The sequence below is a fragment of the Oncorhynchus clarkii genome, chromosome 19 (assembly GCF_045791955.1).
Source record: "Oncorhynchus clarkii lewisi isolate Uvic-CL-2024 chromosome 19, UVic_Ocla_1.0, whole genome shotgun sequence".
Lineage (NCBI taxonomy): Eukaryota > Metazoa > Chordata > Actinopteri > Salmoniformes > Salmonidae > Oncorhynchus > Oncorhynchus clarkii.
The window spans coordinates 56762657-56784487 of record NC_092165.1 but is presented as its reverse complement, the minus strand read 5'-3'; the positions used below and the strand labels follow the sequence as shown (position 1 = coordinate 56784487).

General features: G+C 41.5%; 1 pseudogene; it reads right to left on the bottom strand.

Annotated features, from left to right (window-relative positions):
* Nucleotides 1-3878: 3878 nt before the first annotated feature.
* LOC139374362 (thyroxine 5-deiodinase-like) lies at nt 3879-5133 on the bottom strand (annotated as a pseudogene).
* Between the last annotated feature and the right edge of the window lie 16698 nt (nt 5134-21831).

Below are 21831 nucleotides of genomic sequence, written 5' to 3'. Positions count from 1 at the left end.
CAGATACTATTTGATTTTATTGATCCTTTAGTCAATTAAGAACAAATTCCTATTTACAATGATGGCTGGGCAAGAGGCAAATGGCCTCCTGCGGAGATGGGGGCTGGGTTAAAAAACAAACACAAAAACGACAACAATGAAAGACAGAATGGACAACACAGACAGAAGACACTGGCAACAGCACAAATACAACAGCAAACAAACAGTGGATGTGTGTGTAAAGCAAAACCTCATGCTTCCTTACGTAAAGACAACGCAAACTAGTGACAACTACATGTCTCAACAATCTGTTCATGTATTTGTCCTTTGAACTCATCCAGGGACACCGGGTCCTGTAGTTGTAGGTTGGCTTGGAGGCAATTCCAAGACCAGTGGGCTGAGTAATGAAATAACCTTCTTCCACGCTCTGTTATAACATTTGGGACTCTTCATTTAAAACAAGTTGGAGATCTGTACAGCACGTTGAGATATCAGCTGATGTAAGAAGGACTATATAAATCAATTTGATTTGATTTGAGCTTGTACAGTTGATCAATTCCCAGCTAGAAGACAGGATGACTAAAATGGCAGTTAGAAATGATAACGTACCAGTGTTTGAGCCTGCGTGTTGCTAGTGATGTCCACTCGACAGCACTGTAGAGATCACAACGGTGAGTTAGACGTCTCTGGTTGGTGGCAAAATTAAGGGCTGCGTGACACACAGACAAGATCCTTCAGTGTAGAGCTTGAGGCTTGCGCATAAATAGTACCACCATAGTCTAACAGAGAGGAAAGAACAACGAATCAACTCCTTTCTGGCGGCAGAGAAAAAAAACTATCTTTGTGACGGCAATAAAAACCTGGAACAAATGCAAACACACGTTCTCCCAGTAGAAGACATTTGACATTTTATTGTTACCTTGGAAACCTGTTAACTGGTTAAGACTGAAAAAGGCACTGTGTCTTATAGAATCAGTGACATGCATTGAATTGTGAGTGACAAAGAAATCTGCATATCTGAGTCTAAACTCAATAACCTTCTCGACACTGATAAGGGTGATATTACAAGTATAATTGTATACTGTATACTGTATACTGTATACTGTATACATTGTATGATGTTTGGATGAAATAATTGGTAATCTGTTATAAAACATTTGGTGGGTTGAGTTGTTGGTGAGGAGCTGGCAAGGAGAACCCATTCTGTTGTGATTCTCTGTCTAGGTCTTGTCAACCTATGAAAAAACAGTAACCAAGCAACAGGGGGAAAAAACTTGTGCAGTGTCAGACTATTCTGTTTGATTTATATGTGATCTTCCAGGCTCACACTAATTGATATCATAGTTGTGAAGAGGGACACGTTTTGTTCTATAAGTGCACTTGTTCGTATGGAGAAAGGAGTCTGTGAGACCTGTATAATGTATCATTGAAAGGACACTTGCACAATGGGATTGGTTTTGGTGGAAATACATTTTGCCAAGGTTTTGCACAAACTCAAAATGAAAGCTCTTGTAGGGACAGAATGGTTTGATTACAGGATATGAGCTTGTCTAGCCAGGGGTGTCTTGTGCTGTGAAAAAAACAGGATCACATTTGGAAAGAATGTGCATGAGTTTGAAGCTGTTGCAGAGACTGTTTTAGCCCAAAGAACTGGATAACACATACATAAACAATGCATTATATTGTCCCTACAGGAGCTCAAACTCTGGTCGCCATGACTGAAGGCAGCAACCATAACCTGTGCGACAAGAAAGTTAAATCTTTTTTACAATATATTATTAATCATTCATAGAGAATTGTATACTCAATGCATCTTCTTAGGACATTCTGGTTTGATTACATGATATCTGGTGATTGAACCAGTGTTGTGTTTTTTCTCTCTCTCAATGATACAAAGCAGAGAAAAGCAGATCATTTTTTATGAAGTACGAAGACTGAAACGCTGTGGAACCACCCATGTTGGTCATAACTTCACGACCGCTCAATTGTGTTATAAATGCAACATAGTGTAACCACAGCAGTGCTAGTGTTGTTCAAGTGCGGTCAAAATGGCGTATTTTATATGATGGTTCCTCAAGGCAGGAATACACGCACTCTTAGAAAAAAGGGTTCCAAAAACGTTTCTTTGGCTGTCCCCATAGGAGAACCCTTTTTGGTTCCAGATAGAACCCTTTTTGGTTCCAGATAGAACCCTTTTTGGTTCCAGGTAGAACCCTTTTGGGTTCCATGTTGAATCCTCTCTGGAAAGGGTTCTACCTGGAACCAAAAGGGTTCTTCAAAGTGCTCTCCTATGGGGACAGCCAAATATCCTTTTTAGGTTCTAGATAGCACCTTTTTTTTAATCTAAGTGTGGATACTTTTGAGTATTCCTTTTTACACAGAAAGTTTGATCAGACAGAAGCTCTCCTCTCAGTGTTTTATCTAAGTGATCATCTGAATGACTTTTAATGAGAACACGGTCTTCAGAACAGTGAGCCTAATAGGGGTACTGAAGTCTTTGTGTAACAATGAAAAAAAGTAACTTCTCTTATTATTGTTACTTTGATTTGATATTTGAGAATTTAACCCATAAGTCATGGGCTTTACTGTGATATTTGATATTATTGAACACAGATAATTGAACACTACACAGGCAGTCCAATTCTAATCTTTTTCCCACTCTCTGGTATTTTCACCAATCACATCAGATATTTTTTTTAGAGCTGATCTCTTGGGTCATAAGAACAATTAGTGGAAAGAAAGATCAAAATTGGGGTACTCGTGTAGATTATTGAACACAAAGATTATTAAACACATATAGCTTGGGCTCTACTTTGATTTGAGATAATTAAACACGTTTGACCATCAGCTTCAGTGTACATTTGTTCATATGACATGGGAGCAAACAGCATACTCTTAGAATTAAGTTAAATGTTGATATGCTCTCTCTGATATCAATGAATAGTTTCTGAGGGAGGGAGATCGTGAGCAAGAGAGTAAATCACCGAAAATTGATATTCACTTTGATGCCAATAGTTTGGGTTTCTGACTGAAGTTTATAAAAAAAACAGCATGCACAGGTTACTGTACACTGAGTGTACAAAACATTATGAACACCTGGTCTTTCCAGGACATAGACTAACAAGGTGAAAACAGGTGAAAGCTATGATCCCTTTTTAATGTCACTTGTTAAATCCATTTCAAATCAGTGTAGACAAACGGGAGGAGACAGGTTAAAGAAGGATTTTGAAGATTTGAGACAATTGAGATATGGCTTGTGTACGTGTGCCATTCAGAGTGTGAATGGAAAAGACAAAAGATTGACGTGCCTTTGAACAGGGTATGGTAGTACGTGCCAGGCGCACCGGTTTGTGTCAAGAACTGCAAGGCTGCTTGGTTTTTAACGCTCAACAGTTTCCCGTGTGTTTCCCGTGTCCACCACCCAAAGGACAACCAACTTACTTGACAACTATGGAATGCATTCGAGTCAACATGGGCCAGCATCCCTGTGGAACGCTTTCGACACCTTCTAGAGTCCATGCCCCGTCGAATTGAAGCTGTTCTGAGGGAAAAACAACTCTATTAGGAAGGTGTTCTTAATGTTTTTATCAAAGAAATGTGTGGTTTACCCAGTAACCGCGTTTTCCACAGTCTATTGCGCACAAGGGAGGAAGCCTGTTGCTAGAGGCTCTAGGCTATCTACTCAGTAATTTATCTTACCATAATTTTAAATGTGACTTTAGTTAACAAAAGTTATTCCATGCAGATAAAGCATGCTAAATGAATACCCTACACATCATCCTAAATGAATTCACCTTCAGCAATGAGCGAAATGTTTTACATAGTTATTTTCCAGAGTATAGAATAAGACATTTTATTATAAAAGTATCTCCATAAAAAGTTAACCATATTTACAAAACCAAAAATACAAGTAAAAAGATATTGCACACAATCATTATCATCAGCATTAAAACATCAGTATCGGTTTTCTGGTGAGGTACCTTTTAAAAACCGAACTTCACAAAAATACTGGCAATAAATTGGTCATGGCAAACCCTACTTTACTCACACTTTCCACACAAACATTCGCATAAAGAGAACATGACAAATATGGGAACACAGAACAAATAAACCCTTGCAGGCGATCGTCTATAGACGTAATATGTTGAGATGTCCACGGTCAAAATAATAACTAGAACTAAAACAGGCAATTCTGCAACCTTTGGGATAGGCCTACACATACATCACTAGTAAACAACACAAGTGAAAATGCTTGTGTGTCCCTGTGACACGTTATTGGAGCCGCAACTCTTGAAAAGTTGTGTGAAATGTGTAGAGACATAACTTATTTAATGGTGACGCCTAACATGTTATAAAACTCTAGACATGAATAACGACATTTCTTGAATTTCCAACACTTTGTCTGTATTGATCTAGCCAGTCTCTCAGCTCAGAGATGCGGTATCCCTCCGGCCCTCTACCTCCTTGGTAGACAATCTTTCCGTCTTGAAGTATGTAAAGTCTATCGAAATATGCTCCATATGCGGCGTTGGACGAGTTATCCATGCTGTCTGCGACAACAAGGCACCCAGGGACCTCACGGTTCATTATTTGAGCGGCACTGAGTCTGTCCTCGAGACAGCGGTGTTTGGGAATTTGGTAGGGAGCGTCAGAGCTCATCCATCCGTCCGACGGGTGCGCTTCCTCTATGTACACAACGACAGAGTCTGAGATATCAGCGTATTGCTGCACAACACGCTGGAACGCCTTCAAGCGTGTCATGAACGGTGGTCAGGTGCAGCTGCCAAAGTTTAGAATGAGCGGTCTCTTCTCTTTGGCATAGTCAAGAATCCGGTTGCATCTCTGGTCGCGGAGCTGCACAACTTCAGTGTTGGGCGCTACATATCCAAGGTGCGCCGATTTTAAGAAGTCCAGTTTATGGCCATGCCAAACGGCTTTGATTGACTCCCAGCTGAACATTCGATTAGACTCGGAAATACATACTGGGGGGTCGACAATATTTCCTTCTTGTTCCTTCATTTTGGGGAAGACCCTCTTTCTTACGCAATGAAAATCGAGAAACCACAGCATTATCGCTGCCAAGAAGAAGCGAGGCAGTAAAATAAGACAGACAATTGCATTTTTCATAGCCTTGACTGTATTCATGCCGACTAATAATCGCAGACCGGCTAATATCTTTAGGCTATAGCTTCTAAAACTTAAGACAGACCGCGTTACTCTTGCGCTACGATCCTTTGCTAAAGTTGCGCTCTACTTGTAACTTCCCTTTTTATAGCACAGGCAGTGGATTTGAATGAAAAACACCCCGCCTCCAAACCGTGGCCGACTCCTCACATGGCGGGGATTACCTTCTATTAATTTAGGCTACTGATGATAGGAGAGGCAGAGAGCGAGATGTGTGTGTGTGTGTGTGTGTGTGTGTGTGTGTGTGTGTGTGTGTGTGTGTGTGTGTGTGTGTGTGTGTGTGTGTGTGTGTGTGTGTGTGTGTGTGTGTGTGTGTGTGTGTGTGTGTGTGTGTGCGTGTGTGTGTGTGTGTGTGTGTGTGTGTGAGGAAGAAAACGAGATGGCTGTGTGTGCGACAGAGATTGAATTCTGCCTCCTCCTCATAAGTAGCCTAAATGCCTGTCTTTCTCGTCCAATACACCTAACCGTGTATGCACATGCAAGGATTGACCAAAACGTAATCTGTTTTTCCATAACATCACAAGCCAATTTCTTCCGATACCCAGCGTCAGGTGTATGTTGCCTGGTGGAGCTTTCAGCTTTGCACAATATGAAACCACCCCACGACGCTGGTGTTTGACTGTATTGCTTTAACTGAGTCTGTTTATACATTTCATTATCAATCATTGGATAAGAGAGGGGTCAAATGCTCTAGTATACTTCATTCAAATAAACGGCACTTGACAATATTTATTGAACAAGGGAACTTTATTTTAAACGTTCCATAACACATAGCCAAAACACCTATTCAGGTTTCAAGATGTCTATTATGTATAATTGGGTAACATTTCGTTTTAAAGTGTTGTAGCGCACAATAACGGAATAAACTATGAAAAAAAACGGTGACACAAGCTTGTCTGAAAATCCTAATAGAACAACGATTCACAATTTTGTAGCCTACACTGTAATTGCTAAACATTGTGTAACTATTCGTTTAGAGTTCACATCGACCCGTGTTAAAGATTATTAATGAATGGGGAGGAAAAGGCCACGGATTATTTTTTGTTTGTTCACTCATCATCTGAATTAAATTAATTATGACAAAGTGAGTTTAATAACGATACGAATTAGAAAATGATATCCACCACATTGCAGTTAACCATCAAACTCCTGTAGGTGCGTAATTACGCACAAGGAACTCATCGACACTCTCCCACTAAATTACAATAGGTATACAAATAATATGCATAATCAATCTGCAAATGTTAGTGCAAACAGCTAGGCTATAAACGCAACATGTAAAGTGTTGGTCACATGTTTCATGAGCTGAAATGAAAGATCCCAGACATTTTCCATACACACAAGAAGCTTATTTCTTTAAAATGTTGTGCACAAATTTGTTTACATTCCTATTAGTGAGCATTTCTCCTTTGCCAAGATAATCCACCCACCTGACAGGTGTGGCATATCAAGAAGCTGATTAAGCAGCATGATCATTACACAGGTACACCTTGTGTTGGGGACAATAAAAGGCCACTCCAAAATGTGCAGTTCTGTCACACAGCACAATGCCACATTTGTCTCAAGTTTTGAGGGAGCGTGTAATTGGCATGCTGACTGCAGCAATATCCACCAGACCTGTTACCAGATTTCTGTTACCAGATTTTTACCAGAATTTAGCGGTACCTCCAATTGCCTCACAACCGCAGACCACGTGTAACCACACCAGCCCAGGACCTCCACATCACACCAGTTCTTCCATGGCCTGCGTACTCACCAGACATGTCACCCATTGAGCATGGTTGTTGTGTTTTGGATCGACGTGTACGACAGCGTGTTCCAGTTCCTGCCAATATCCAGCAATTTAGCACAGCCATTGAAGAGGAGTGGGACAACATTCCACAGGCCACAATCAGCAGCCTGATCAACTATATGCGAAGAAAATGTGTCCTTCCCAGTCATGTGAAATCCATAGATTAGTGCCGAATGAATGGGTTTTAAATTGACTGACGTCCATATATGAACTGTTAAATCTTGAAATTGTTGAATGTTGCGTTTATATTCCTGTTCCAGTGTGGCTAGAGAAGTCTAACTTTTTCAATGCTAGTTAAGGATACCATAGGCCTAGTTATCACGTTTCACATTGGATTTATTAACTACCAAAAGGTAAGATGTTTGTTATTGATCTGGTGTCGCTCTGCGCACACAGTCTTGCTTGCTAGTTTAAAGGACATTCAAAGTTCCTCCATAGAAACCGCTCCTCCTAGGTATAATTTTGTGGACTTAATTCACATAATGCATGTCATAACAAGATGACCAGCAGCTGTAAGCATTCTCCTCAACCCTCTTTCACTCTCTTCCCACCCGCAAAATTTCAGTCACAACTTGCTCCATACTTGTCTGTCCATCACACATGTAAACAACTAGTTTGTCTGCTCTTTCCTCACTGATTGGTGAAGTAATTTAATTAACTAAATGTAAAAAATGGTTGGTTTCATAGAAGTTACTATGTTTTGGTTAGAACTGGTTCTGAACTTTATTTTGCTGGTCCGAACAGTGGAACGGTTTTTGGTTTTGTTCAGAACGAAATGATTAGGATGTCACGCCCTGATCTGTTTCACTTGTCCTTGTGATTGTCTCCACCCCCTCCAGGTGTTGCTTCTTGTCCCCAGTGTATTTATCCTTGTGTTTCCTGTCTCTCTGTGCCAGTGTATTTATCCTTGTGTTTCCTGTCTCTCTGTGCCAGTGTATTTATCCCTGTGTTTCCTGTCTCTCTGTGCCAGTGTATTTATCCCTGTGTTTCCTGTCTCTCTGTGCCAGTGTATTTATCCCTGTGTTTCCTGTCTCTCTGTGCCAGTGTATTTATCCCTGTGTTTCCTGTCTCTCTGTGCCAGTGTATTTATCCCTGTGTTTCCTGTCTCTCTGTGCCAGTGTATTTATCCCTGTGTTTCCTGTCTCTCTGTGCCAGTGTATTTATCCCTGTGTTTCCTGTCTCTCTGTGCCAGTGTATTTATCCCTGTGTTTCCTGTCTCTCTGTGCCAGTGTATTTATCTCTGTGTTTCCTGTCTCTCTGTGCCAGTGTATTTATCCTTGTGTTTCCTGTCTCTCTGTACCAGTTCGTCTTGTATGTTTCCAAGTCAATCAGCAGTTTTCCGTTCTCCTGCTTATTGCATTCTCCTTTTCTAGTCCTCCCGGCTATGACCCTTGCCTGTTTCTGTACTTTGTACCCGCCTGCCTGACCATTCTGCCTGCCTTGACCTCGAGTCTGACTAACCACACTGTACCTCCTGGACTCTGATCTGGTTTTGACCTTTTTGTCTGTCCATGACCATTCTCTTGCCTACCCCTTTGGATGAATACATATTGTAAGACTCCAACCATCTGCCTCCTGTGTCTGCATTTGGGTCTCGCCTTGTGCTTTGATATCAGGAAATAATTTAGGTCCCAACCCCTGCTGAGAAGGTTGCTGCGTTTTGGGTTAGTTCCAACCATTAGCGATTTTAGAATGTAAATCTTGGTTGGGCAAAAAAAAAAGAAAAAGTGGGATGCATGCCAGCAAAACCTCTACAAAACAAAACATTACACCGTACATTAATTCCACTGTAATGGTGACAAACGGTGCCCACAAACTGTTAGGGCCGACATAAAGCTGTCCCAACAGCAGTCCAAACATCTTACCACTGCTACACCTGGCTATCAGCGGAGCCTTATCTCGCAGTAAAACAGTTCATTCAGCCTCATTTACTGCCTTAAAAAAACCTAGCTGATATGGCTGACTTGCTTAAACACATGTGGTTTCTACTGACAATTGAGATGTACAAACTATGGCATAAGCTGATAAGAGGCAATCCGTAATTTTGATTGAGACATTAATGAGCGAGCTCGGACGAACATACAGTAGTCAATAACTATTTGTTTAGCACTTTTGAAATGTACAGCGACAGAATTTAGAACATGGGCCGTTCTTACAGTGTTCTCCCTGTACACCAAGTCAGAACTGTAGGATAAATAAAAAGGGCATATAAGCAGATAATGAAAGCTCTTACAATATTTGATGATTACACTTCTCTAAAACAGGATATAGGCTACATGTACACCACCAAGTCAGAACAGTAGGCGGAATTAAGAAGGCTAAATAGACCAAATTATTAGGGTGAGGCACATGGGCTACTAACATCTTACTACACAACATACACCTAGTATTACTTTCTTAGCTACAGTATACATATCTCTCTGGCATATTAAAAAATGTATGCAGCAGCATTCAATACATTTTGACTTACATTATTGTGCAGTGCTCACTTGAACAGGAAGGTGGCGCGGCGTTCCTTTGAGGACAAATTTGTTATCGAAGTCTGGCATTCTCTGGATTTATTGTGCTTTCAAAACAGCTGGGAACTCAGAAAAAACAAGGTTGAATCATGATGACGTCATTGATCTTCAGGTCTTAGCTCTAGAAAGAGGCCGGATTTACAAATCCGAGTTGGATGACTGTTCAAAACATATTTTCCCAGTCGGAGCTTGTTTACTACCGACTTCCCAGTTGTCTTGAACTCACTGAAGTCAAGTTCTCTCAGTTCTGAGTTAACAGTTGTTTTGAGCACGGCATATTATGCTTCATTGACAGCATGGCCAATGTTGAATGTTTATAATTTTAAACTTGGAAAAGAGCCCTTTAATCCCAGATTTGGGACAACACAGCCACCCCACTGAATAGCAGACTAGTGATTGCTTTGCAATGCTTGCAGCACTGTCACTGATTCCTTCCAAACCAGTCATTGTTGAATTTGCGATTTCCAATTTGTTGTGTTATGTTTATGTCCAATGGCCGATGAGTACCGATACGTTTTTTCTAAAATTTCTCTTCACATGACAAGAATTAAAAAGGATTTTCCAGTAGATTGTCAACTTGATTCATGATGATGATTGCTAGCTAAGATTTTGAAAGTATGATGTTGACATGATCAGTCCAATCAGAGCTACTGTACATATAATGTGATTTGACACCATTTTATCTGTGGCCAATGACCTTGAGCTTTCTTGGATGGGCACTTCTAATGTAACTCTATAGCAGCATCCAAGGAGGCAGAATTTTTTTGCTCTTCCACAAGCTTCCCACAATAAGTTGGGTGAATTTTGGCCCATTCCTCCTGACATAGCTGGTGTAACTGAGTCAGGTTTGTAGGCCTCCTTGCTCGCACACACTTTTTCAGTTCTGCCCACACAATTTCTATAGGATTGAGGTCAGGGCTTTGTGATGGCCACTCCAATACCTTGACTTTGTTGTCCTTAAGCCATTTTGCCACAACTTTGGAAGTATGCTTTGGGTCATTATCCATTTGGAAGACCCATTTGCGACCAAGCTTCAACTTCCTGACAGATGTCTTGAGATATTGCTTCAATATATCCACATAATTTCCCTGCCTCATAATGCCATCTATTTTGTGACGTGCACCAGTCCCTCCTGCAGCAAAGCACCCGCACAACATGATGCTGCCACCCCCGTGCTTCACGGTTGGGATGGTGTTCTTCGGCTTGCAAGCATTGTCCTTTTTCCGCCAAACATAACGATGGTCATCATGGCCAAACAGTTATTTTTTTGTTTCATCAGACCAGAGGACATTTTCCCAAAAAGCACAAGCTTTGTTCCCATGTGCAGTTGCAAACCGTAGTCTGGCATTTTTATGGCGGTTTTGGAGTGGTATGAAGGCTACATGGTCCCATGGTGTTGATACTTTTATATTTTTTGTACAGATGAACATGGTATCTTCAGGCGTTTGGAAATTGCTCCCAAGGATGAACTAGACTTGTGGAGGTCTACAATGGGAGGTCTTGACTGATTTCTTTTGATTTTCCCAAGATATCAAGCAAAGAGGCACTGAGTTTGAAGGTAGGCCTTGAAATACATCCACAGGTACACCTCCAATTGACTCAAATGATGTCAATTAGCCTATCATAAGCTTCTAAAGCCAGGACATAATTTTCTGGAATTTTCCAAGCTGTTTATAGGCATAGTCAACTTAGTGTATGTAAACTTCTGACCCACTGGAATTAATCTGAATTAATCTGTCTGTAAACAATTGTTGGAAAAATGACTTGTGTCATGCACAAAGTAGACGTTCTTGCAACTTGCAACCAACTTGCAATAACTACAGTTTGTTAAGAAATGTGGTTGAGTGGTTGAAAAACGAGTTAATGACTCCAACCTAAGTGTACGTAAACTTCCAACTTCAACTGTGTATATTTTTTTACATTGTTTGCAAACTGGTGTGACACGTAATAATGCCAAAATAACATTTAAAACAGACAAGCTCCCCCAATATATATATTTTTTATTTACATTTCTTGCCAAAACATGTGAGGCTCGAAATGACGGGGCTCCACAACATTCTTTCAATACAATGGATCTTGAATTCTCACGTATTAAAATATCACACAAATCCCTAAAAAAATATGTAAACCTATAGGGCTTAGATTTGCAGGAAAGTGAGAGGTATTTATTCACTCTTAGCGCATATAGTTAGGATTCGACCCAATAAGGCCCTATGTTGTCCTTTTTCCTTTAGCCCATTGAGCAAACTGTCAAAATTAGGCTATCAGTTAATATATCTCATAACCCACTGGTTGAATCAATGTTGTTTCCACATAATTTCAACAAAATTACCTTCAACCAATGTGGAATAGACTTTGAATTGACGTCTGTGCCCAGTGGGAACTCCCAGGTGCCGGCTATCAGTAATTGTGTGTAGGCTATGTTTTTGAAGTAAACAAAAATGAATCAAATGAAATTACACTTCTAATAATTGACATAATCGCATCATCTCCATCCCGTGGTAGACCTATTCAGTGGAGTAGGTTAGTGTGTAACGGTGCGGCGATCCACACACAGCAGGCTCTGTCTTTGATAGCAGTTATACAAACTGTGACTATATGTGTCACATGAAACTTAACTTCGTTCTTCTCTCAAGCTATTTGAACAGAAAATGGCCCTTCGCAGCAAAATGTTGTTCTGACCTTTCAGAGTTCAATATCTGATCTATCTTATCTTGATCATTGGAAAGGAGATGATAGATAACTGTGACCTGTGCAATGATCATTATCATTCCATATTGATAACGTATTGATAACTGACCTTTGATGTCAGTTATTTTCAGCCTTCTCCCTTCGTAAACAACCACACGCTCTCGAGGGCAGCGAACCACTCAAGGAAAGCCTTTCAAAGTGTGTGGTGACTCTTCAACCCAAAGCACATGACACTGAGAGTTTTGCGAGCATGTGACTCGTTGCCATGAACCCTTAACATTTGAGAAATTGTCACCTATCTTTGTGTCTTGTTTAGTACTTTAAAGTAATGTTTTTTTTAAAATATATTTTTATTTAATTTAACTAACTAGGCAAGTCAGTTAAGAACAAATTCTTATTTACAATGACAGCCTACCAAAAGGCCTCCTGCGGGGACAGGGATTCAAAATATAGGACAAAACACACAAGAGACAACACTACATAAAGAGAGACCTAAGACAACATAGCATGGCAGAAATACATGCCAACACAGCATGGTAGCAACACAACATGACAACATGATAGCAACACATGGCAGCAACACAACATGACAACACCATAGCAACACATGGCAGCAACACAACATGGCAGCAACACAACATGGCAGAAGCATGGAGCTTTTCTCATTTTTATCCTCCAGTCAACAGTTATAAATTATGCTTCCTTCCCCCTCTATCCAAGATGGGTATTTGATAGTCAGCCAATATCTAAATCAAATGACATAAAATGTTGCTCCACATTTGGCTGAATGCAGTGAAACAAAACAGAAATACAGTTCTCTGTATTGATGTTATTGACCTATTCCATGTAGCCCTTTTCACCCAGTCTAAGCAGTTTACATTAGCTCATCCTCTTGCAATGTGGAACACCCACCTGGAAATGTATATCTACTGGGATAGCACACCCCCTGCAGAAACCCTTTCAGCCTCATGGCAAAATGTGTAAAATAGCAGGATATTAGCTCAGAGATTCTTTTTAAAAAATCAGGAGAATCCTTGTCCTGCAGGGAAACTTTATTTCTATAGTACTAAAATATATTTAAAAAAAGGATTTTGTTGCATTATTTGAACAAAAATGTTACATTTAGGGGAATTATACAGGGGAAAATATATTTTCTGAAATTTCTAAATACTTTCAATATTATTAATTTGCATGTCAGCTCTATGCCTGGGAATGCCCTTGTCAGGAGCAAATAATCACAACTTCAAACCCTCCAAAAATGTGTATAAAACTGTCAAAAATGGATATTAACTGAAAAATATTCTATCCCTCTGATTTTAAAGAATATTTCTCTCAAAACTTTGATTCCTTGTCTCGTTGGCATGAAGGATCGGGGGACAGATGCAGGAATGCGTTATAGTTTTTTTTATTAAGCCCAAATTACAGTGTGACGTGTAAGATGAAGACCAAACAAACACGTAACAAAACACAGGATAGAAACCCAAAACAAAAGAGCGAGGAGTACCTCGAATAAATAACACACGTGCACAATGATTAACACACGGGACGAGACCCGTAATCATCTGCGCAACCCACAATGGCAAGGTAAAGCCAAAACACACAGCACAGGTACTCACACGCTGTCACAATCATCTGAATGAATGGACCAAGGCGCAGCGTACTTAGAGTTCCACATGTTTAATATGAAACTCACCAAAAACAATCCCGACGCCAACAAAACGTGATGTTGTGTGATGCTCACAAACAAAATCCCACAAACAACAGGTGGGAAAAGGCTGCCTAAATAAGATCCCCAATCAGAGACAACGATAGACAGCTGCCTCTGATTGGGAACCATACCAGGCCAACAAAGAAATAGAAAACATTGATTGCCAACCCTAGTCACACCCTGACCTAACCAAATAGAGAATTAAAAGGATCTCTAAGGTCAGGGCGTGACACACGCACAAACGGACATAGTAACAATAATCGACAAGACCATGGTGAACAAAGTGCACAAAAATAATCCGTGGGAATAGGGGCCAAGTGTGTGTAATGAAAGTTCTGGAGCGATCCCTGACATTCCTAAAATATGTATAATAAGATGGTGGTCTGATAGTCCAGGATTATGAGGGAAAACGTTAAGATCCACAATATTTATTCCATGGGACAAAACTAGGTCCAGCTTATGATTGTGGCAGTGAGTAGGTCTGGTCACATTTTGGACAAAACCCACTGAGTCGATGATGGCTCCGAAAGCCTTTTGGAGTGGGTCTGTGGAATTTTCCATGTGAATATTAAAGTCACCAAACATTTGAATATTACCTGCCATGACTACAAGATTTGATAGGACTTCAGGGAACTCAGTGAAGAATGCTGTATACAGCCCAGGAGCACTGTAAACAGTAGCTATAAAAAGTGATTGAATTAGGCTGCATATATTTCATGACTAGAAGCTCAAAAGACAAAAACACAGAAATTGACATTTGCTATCGTAAATGTTAGCAACAACTCCTTCTTTGCAGGATGTGTGGGGGATATGGTCACTAGTGTAACCAGGAGGAGAGGCCTTATTTAACACAGTAAATTCCTCAGGCTTAAACCATGTTTCAGTCAGGCCAATCACATTAAGATTATGATCAGTGATTAGTTCATTGCTTGTAACTGCCTTGGAAGTGAGGCATCTAACATTATGTAGCCCTATTTTGAGATGTGAGATATCACAATCTCTTTCAATAATGGCAGGAATGGAGGAGGTCTTTAATCCAGTGAGAATGTTAAAGCGAGCACCGCCATGTTTAGTTATGACCAACCTAGATCGAGGCACAGACACGGTCACAATGGACTGAGCTGACTACACTGACTATGCTAGTGGCAGACTTCACTAAGCTGGCAGGCTGTCTGACAGCCTGCTGCCTGGCCTGCACCCTATCTCATTGTGGAGCTAGAGGAGTTAGATCCATGTCTATGTTCATAGATAAGATGAGAGCACCCCTCCAGCTAGGATGGAGTCTGTCACTCCTCAGCAGGGCAGGCTTGGTCCTGTTTGTGGATGAGTCCCAGAAAGAGGGCCAATTATCTACAAATTCTATCTTTTGGGAGGGGCAGAAAACAGTTTGCAACCAGCGATTGAGTTGTGAGAGACTGCTGTAGAGTTCATCATTCCCCCTAACTGGGAGGGGGACAGAGACAACTACTCGATGCGACATGTCTTTCTAGCTAATTTACACGCTGAAGCTATGTTGTGCTTGGTGACCTCTGACTGTTTCATCCGAGCATCATTGGTGCTGACGTGGATAACAATATCCCTATACTCTCTACACTCGCCAGTTTTAGCCTTAGCCAGCACTCTCTTCAGACTAGCCTTTATGTCGGTACCCCCTGGCAAACAGTGTATGATTGCTGGATGATTCTTTTTAAGTCTAATACTGGGCGCAATGGAGTTGCCAATGACTAGGGTTTTCAATTTGTCAGAGCCAATGGTGGGAGGCTTCGGCGGCTCAGACCCGGTAACGGGTGGAGGAGAGACCAGAGAAGGCTCGGCCTCTGACTCTGACTAGTTGCTTAATGGGGAGAAGCGGTTTCTGTCGGCTGAATGAGCGACACTGGTTGAGCATTTCCTTCCATGCCTTGAGAATATTGTCTGGCTGTGGGGACTGTACGCAGATGCTGTTTCATCCTTTCCTACACTTAAATTACCCTTGCCTACTGATTGCATCTGAAGCTGGGCTTGCAACACGGCTATCCTCAGCATAAGGTGATAGTTTTCCTGCATATCATGAGTACAGCGACTGCAATTAGATGGCATAGTGTTAATGTTACTACTTAGCTTAGGATAGTGGAGGTCCTGTTGAACCATGTTCAGATAAAGCGTCCCGGGTGAAAAAGTTGAATGAATGAAGTTGAGCAAGGAAAACATTTTAAATGTGTAAAATGAAGATTTTGATTAAACGATTATTAAAAATGTAAAAGTAAAAACTGTAAATTTGGCAGGTAGCCAAGTAGAAACAAAGTAGCAACAAACAGCACAGCAGCACTGAGACTATTTGCTTAGAATGATTTGTAGCTACAGTGGCTTGCATAAGTATTCACCCCCTTAGCATTTTTTCTATTTTGTTGCCTTACAACCTGGAATTAAAATATATTTTTTTCTAGTGAAACAAACAAGAAATAAGACTAAAAAATAGAAAACTGAGTGTGCCTAACTATTCACCCCCCAAAGTCAATACATTGGACCTTTTGCAGCAATTACAGCTGCAAGTCTCTTGGGGTATCTCTTTAAGCTTGCCACGTCTAGACACTGGGATTTTTGCCCATTCTTCAAGGCAAAGCTGCTCCAGCTCCTTCAAGTTGGATGGGTTCGGCTGGTGTACAGCAAAAGTCATACCACAGATTCTCAGTTGGATTGAGGTCTGGGCTTTGACTAGGCCATTCCAAGACATTTAAATGTTTCCCCTTAAACCACTCGAGTGTTGCTTCAGCAGTATACTTAGGGTCATTGTCCTGCTGGAAGGTGAACCTCCGTCCCAGTCTCAAATTTCGGGAAGACTGAAACAGGTTACCCTCAAGAATTTCCCTGTATTTAGCGGCATCCATCATTCCTTCAATTCTGGGGAGTTTCCCACATGCCTTTTGGTGAACACCAAACGTGTTTGCTTATTCTTTTCTTTAAGCAATGGCTTTTTTTTCTGTCCACTCTTCTGTAAAGCCCAGCTCTGTGGAGTGTATGGCTTAAAGTGCTCCTATGACAGATACTCCAATCTCCGTTGTGGAGCTTTGTAGCTCCTTCAGGGTAATCTTTGGTCTCTTTGTTGCCTCTCTGATGAATGCCGTCCTTGCCTGGTTCGTGAGTTTTGGTGGGCGACCCTCTCTTGGCAGGTTTGTTGTGGTGCCATATTCTTTCAATTTCTTAATAATGGATTTAATGGTTCTCCGTGGGATGTTCAAAGTTTCGTATATTTTTTGATCTGTACTTCTCCACAACTTTGTCCATGACCTGTTTGGAGGGCTCCTTGGTCTTCATGGTACCGCTTGCTTGGTGGTGCCCATTGCTTGGTGGTGTTGCAGACTCTGGGGCCTTTCAGAACAGGTGTATATATACTGAGATCAAGTGACATATCATGTGACACTTAGATTGCACACAGGTGGACTTAATATAACTAATTATGTGACTTCTGAATGCAATTGGTTGCGCCCAATCTTATTTAGGGGCTTCACAGCAAAGGGGGTGAATACATATGCACACACCACTTTTTAAATTTTTAATTTTTTTTTGAAATAAGTTATGTTTTTTATTTCACTTCAAATTTGGACCATTTTGTGTATGTCCATTACATGAAATCCAAATAAAAATCAATTTAAATGACAGGCTGTAATGCAACAAAATAGGAAAAATGCCAAGGGGATCAATACTTTTGCAAGGCACTGTATCATCTATCTGTACATGACAGCATTACCCTCTGTAGCGCCTTGCGGTCAGAGGCCTAGCAGTTGTCATACCAGGCAGTGATGCAACCAGGATGCTTTCGATGGTGCAGCTGTATAACTTTTTGAGGATCTGAGGACCCATTCCAAGTCTTTTCAGTCTCCTGAGGGGGAATAGGCATTGTCGTGCCCTCTTCACAACTGTCCTGGTGTGTTTGGACCATGACTGAAGTGGAGCGGTTCGAGAGTTTCAAGTTCCTTGGTGTCCACATCACCAATAAACTATCATGGTCCAAACACACCAAGACAGTTGTGAAGAGGACACAACAACATCTTTTCCCCCTCAGGAGACTGAAAAGATTTGGCATGGGTCCCCAGATCCTCAAAAAATTATACAGCTGCATAATAGAGAGCATCCTGGTATGGCAACTGCTCGGCATCTGACCATAAGGAGCTACAGAGGGTAGTGCGTACGGCCGAGTACATCACTGGGGCTAAGCTTCCTGACATCCAGGACCTACTAGGCGGTGTCATAGGAAGACCTTCTCCCCCTTATGTTTTTACACTGCTGCTACTCGCTGTTTATTAACTATGGATAGTCACTTTACAAATTACTTCGACTTACTTGTACCCCTGCACATTGACTCGGTACCGGTAGCCCCTGTATCTAGCCTCATTATTGTTATATACATTTATTTCTTGAACTGCATTGTTGGTTAAGGTCTTGTAAGTAAGCATTTCCCGTTAAGGTCTACACCCGTTGTATTTGGCCCATGTGACAAATCACATTTCATTTGATTTGATATAGCCTTTGATTCGCTGCCGTCGGGTGTTCGCCAAATAAAAATTAAATTCACATTTTCAAACAGTACATTTGTATTTTCTAACAGGAATATACATTTGGGTGAGTTTTTTTTCTCTCGCCTGAGTAGCTTCGTTTCACTGCCAAAAATAAAAATTAAACCATCTAGTGAAATTATTTAATTTACCTTTATTTAACTGGGCAAGTCAGTTAAGAACAAATCCTTATTTTCAATGAAAGCCTAGGAACAGTGGGTTAAATGCCTTGTTCAGGGGCAGAACGACAGATTTTTACCTTGTCAGCTTGGGGATTTGATCTTTCAACCTTTCGGTTACTAGTCCAACGCTCTAACCACTTGCCGAAATAACAACACAATGTCAAATACAGGTAGCCTAGTCAAATATTTAGCATCCAATCACATTAACCATTACTCTCTCGCAGGAAACCTTCACATGACAATTTAATCAAGATTACTTTTGAGTAGTAAGACATGTATGAAAGCAACAGATACCATTAATAAGAAGGGGCTAGAAGCGTCTTATATGGTGAGCTACAGAGTGGCCTGGACAGGCAAGCCCCAAACTATTGTGGAGGACTTCATTCTTCCTGCTGCCGCGGATATGGCTGGGACAATGCTGGGGGAAAAGGCCCCAAAAAACAATACAGACAATGCCTTCATCAAACAACACTGTTTCCCGACACATCAGTGACATGGCAGGAGATGTTTTGAAACAATTACTGCTTTGCGTACACGCCAGTGATTTATATGCATTGCAGCTGGATGAGTCAACAGACGTGGCGGACCTAGCACAGCTCCCGGTGAGTGTCCGTTACGTTTATGGGGGGTCAATTAAGGAAGACATCCTCTTCTGCAAACCACTGGAAATCAGGACAACATGAGAGGATATTTTTTAAAGTACTGGTCATCTTTGTGACATCAAAATGGACTTTGGTATCTGTACTGATGGCGTAAAAAGCCATTACAGGGAGACATAGTGGAGTGGTAACGCGTGTGCAAGCAGTTGCTCCCGACGCCACTTGGGTACACTGCAGCATCCACCTAGAGGCTCTTGCTGCCAAGGGAATACCTGACAGCTTGAAATACGTTTTGGACACTACAGTGAACATTTTTAACTTTGTTAAAGCAAGGCCCCTGAACTCTTGAGTATTTTATGTATTGTACAATGATATGGGCAGCGACCATGTAACTCTTTTACAACATACACAAGTGTGCTGATTATCAAGGGGCAAAGTATTGACGCATTTTTTTTAAAATTGAGAGATGAGCTTAAAGTTTTCTTTACTGACCATAATTTTCACTTGTCTGACCGCTTGCGTGATGACGAGTTTCTCACACGACTGGCCTATCTGGGTGATGTTTTGTCTCGCCTGAATGATCTGAATCTAGGATTACAGAGACTCTCCGCAACTATATTTAATGTGCGGGACAAAATTGAGGCGATGATTAAGAAGTTGGAGCTCTTTTCTGTCTGCATTAACAAGGACAACACACAGGTCTTTCCACCATTGTATGATTTTTTTGTGTGCAAATTAACTCAAGCTTACGGACAATGTCAAATGTGATATAGCGAAGCACCTGAGTGAGCTGGGTGAGCAATTACGCAGGTACTTTCCTGAAATGGACAACACAAACAACTGGATTCGTTATCCCTTTCATGCCCTGCCTCCAGTCCACTTACCGATATCTGAACAAGACAGCCTCATCGAAATTGCAACAAGCGGTTCTGTGAATATTGAATTTAATCAGAAGCCACTGCCACATTTCTGGATAGGGCTGCGCTCAGAGTTTCTTGCCTTGGCAAATCGCGCTGTTTAAGACACTGATGCACTTTGCAACCACGTTCCTATGTGAGAGTGGATTCTCGGCCCTCACTAGCATGAATACAGGCACAGACTGTGTGTGGAAAATGATTTAAAACTGAGACTCTCTCCAATACAACCCAACATTGCAGAGTTATGTTTATCCTTTCAAGCACACACGTAAGGTTTTATATGTAAGATGGCTAAATAAAGAGCAAAATGATTGATTATTATAATATTATTATTTGTGCCCTGGTCCTACAAGAGCTCTTTGTCACTTCCCACGAGCCAGGTTGTAACAAAAAGTCACTCTCATTCTTATGTTTAGTAAATGTATCATATAGTGTGTGTGTGGCGGGCTTACAATGATGGCAAAAACAAATAATTTTTTACAATGACGGCCTACACCGGCTAAACTCAGACGACCCTGGCAAAATTGTGCGCTGCACTATGGGACTCCCAATCAACGGCCGGTTGTGATACGACCCGGATTAGAATCAGGGTGTCTATAGTGATGCCTCAAGCACTGAAATTCAGTGCCTTAGACTGCTGCGCCACTCGGAAGGGATATGATTGATGGAAAAGGAGAAGTAGTTTTCCCTCGTTATGAGTTTTGACCAAGATCATGTGATACTTAGCAGTGTGATACACTACTGCTCGTTGAACATCTCATTCCAAAATCATGTACTTTAATATGGAGTTGGTCCCCTCTTTCCTGCTATAACAGCCTCCACTCTTCTGGGAAGGAATTCCACTAGATGTCAGAACATTGCTGCGGGGTCTTGTTTCCGTTCAGCCACAAGAGCATTAGTGAGGTCAGGCATTGATGTTGGGCGATTAGGCCTGGCTCGCAGTCAGCGTTCCAATTCATCCCAAAGGTGTTCGAATGGGTTGAGGTCAGGGCTCTGTGCAGGCCAGTCAAGTTCTTCCACACCGATCTCGACAAACCATTTCTGTATGGACCTCGCTTGTTTCCCGTCACTGGAACTATGGCCCGAATCATAAAAAACAGCCTCAGACCATTATTCCTCCTACACTAAACTTTACAGTTGGCACTATGCATTGGTGCAGATAGCGTTTCCCTGGCATCCGCAAACCCAGATTTGGGTTTGACTGCCAGATGGTAAAGCGTGATTTATCACTCCAGAGAACATGTTTCCACTGCTCCAGAGCCCAATGGCGGCGAGCTTTACACCACTCCAGCCGACGCTTGGCATTGCACATGGTGATCTTAGGCTCTGTGCGACTACTCGGCCATGGAAACCCATTTCATGACGCTCTCGACGAACAGTTATTGTGCTGACGTTGCTTCCGGAGGCAGTTTGGAACTGTGGAGTGAGTGTTTCAACCCAGGACAGACGATTTTTACTCGCTACGCGCTTCAGCACTCAGCGGCCCCTTTCTGTGAACTTGTGTGGCCTACCAATTCACGGCTGAGCCGTTGTTGCTCCTAGACGTTCTCCTTCACAATAACAGCACTTACAGTTGACTGACTTGTTGGAAAGGTGGCATCCTATGACGGTGCCATGTTGAAAGTCACTGAGCACTTTCAGTAAAGGCCATTCTACTTCCAATGTTTGGAGATTGCATGGATGTGTGCTGGATTTTATACACCTATCAGCAACGGATGTGGCTCGAAT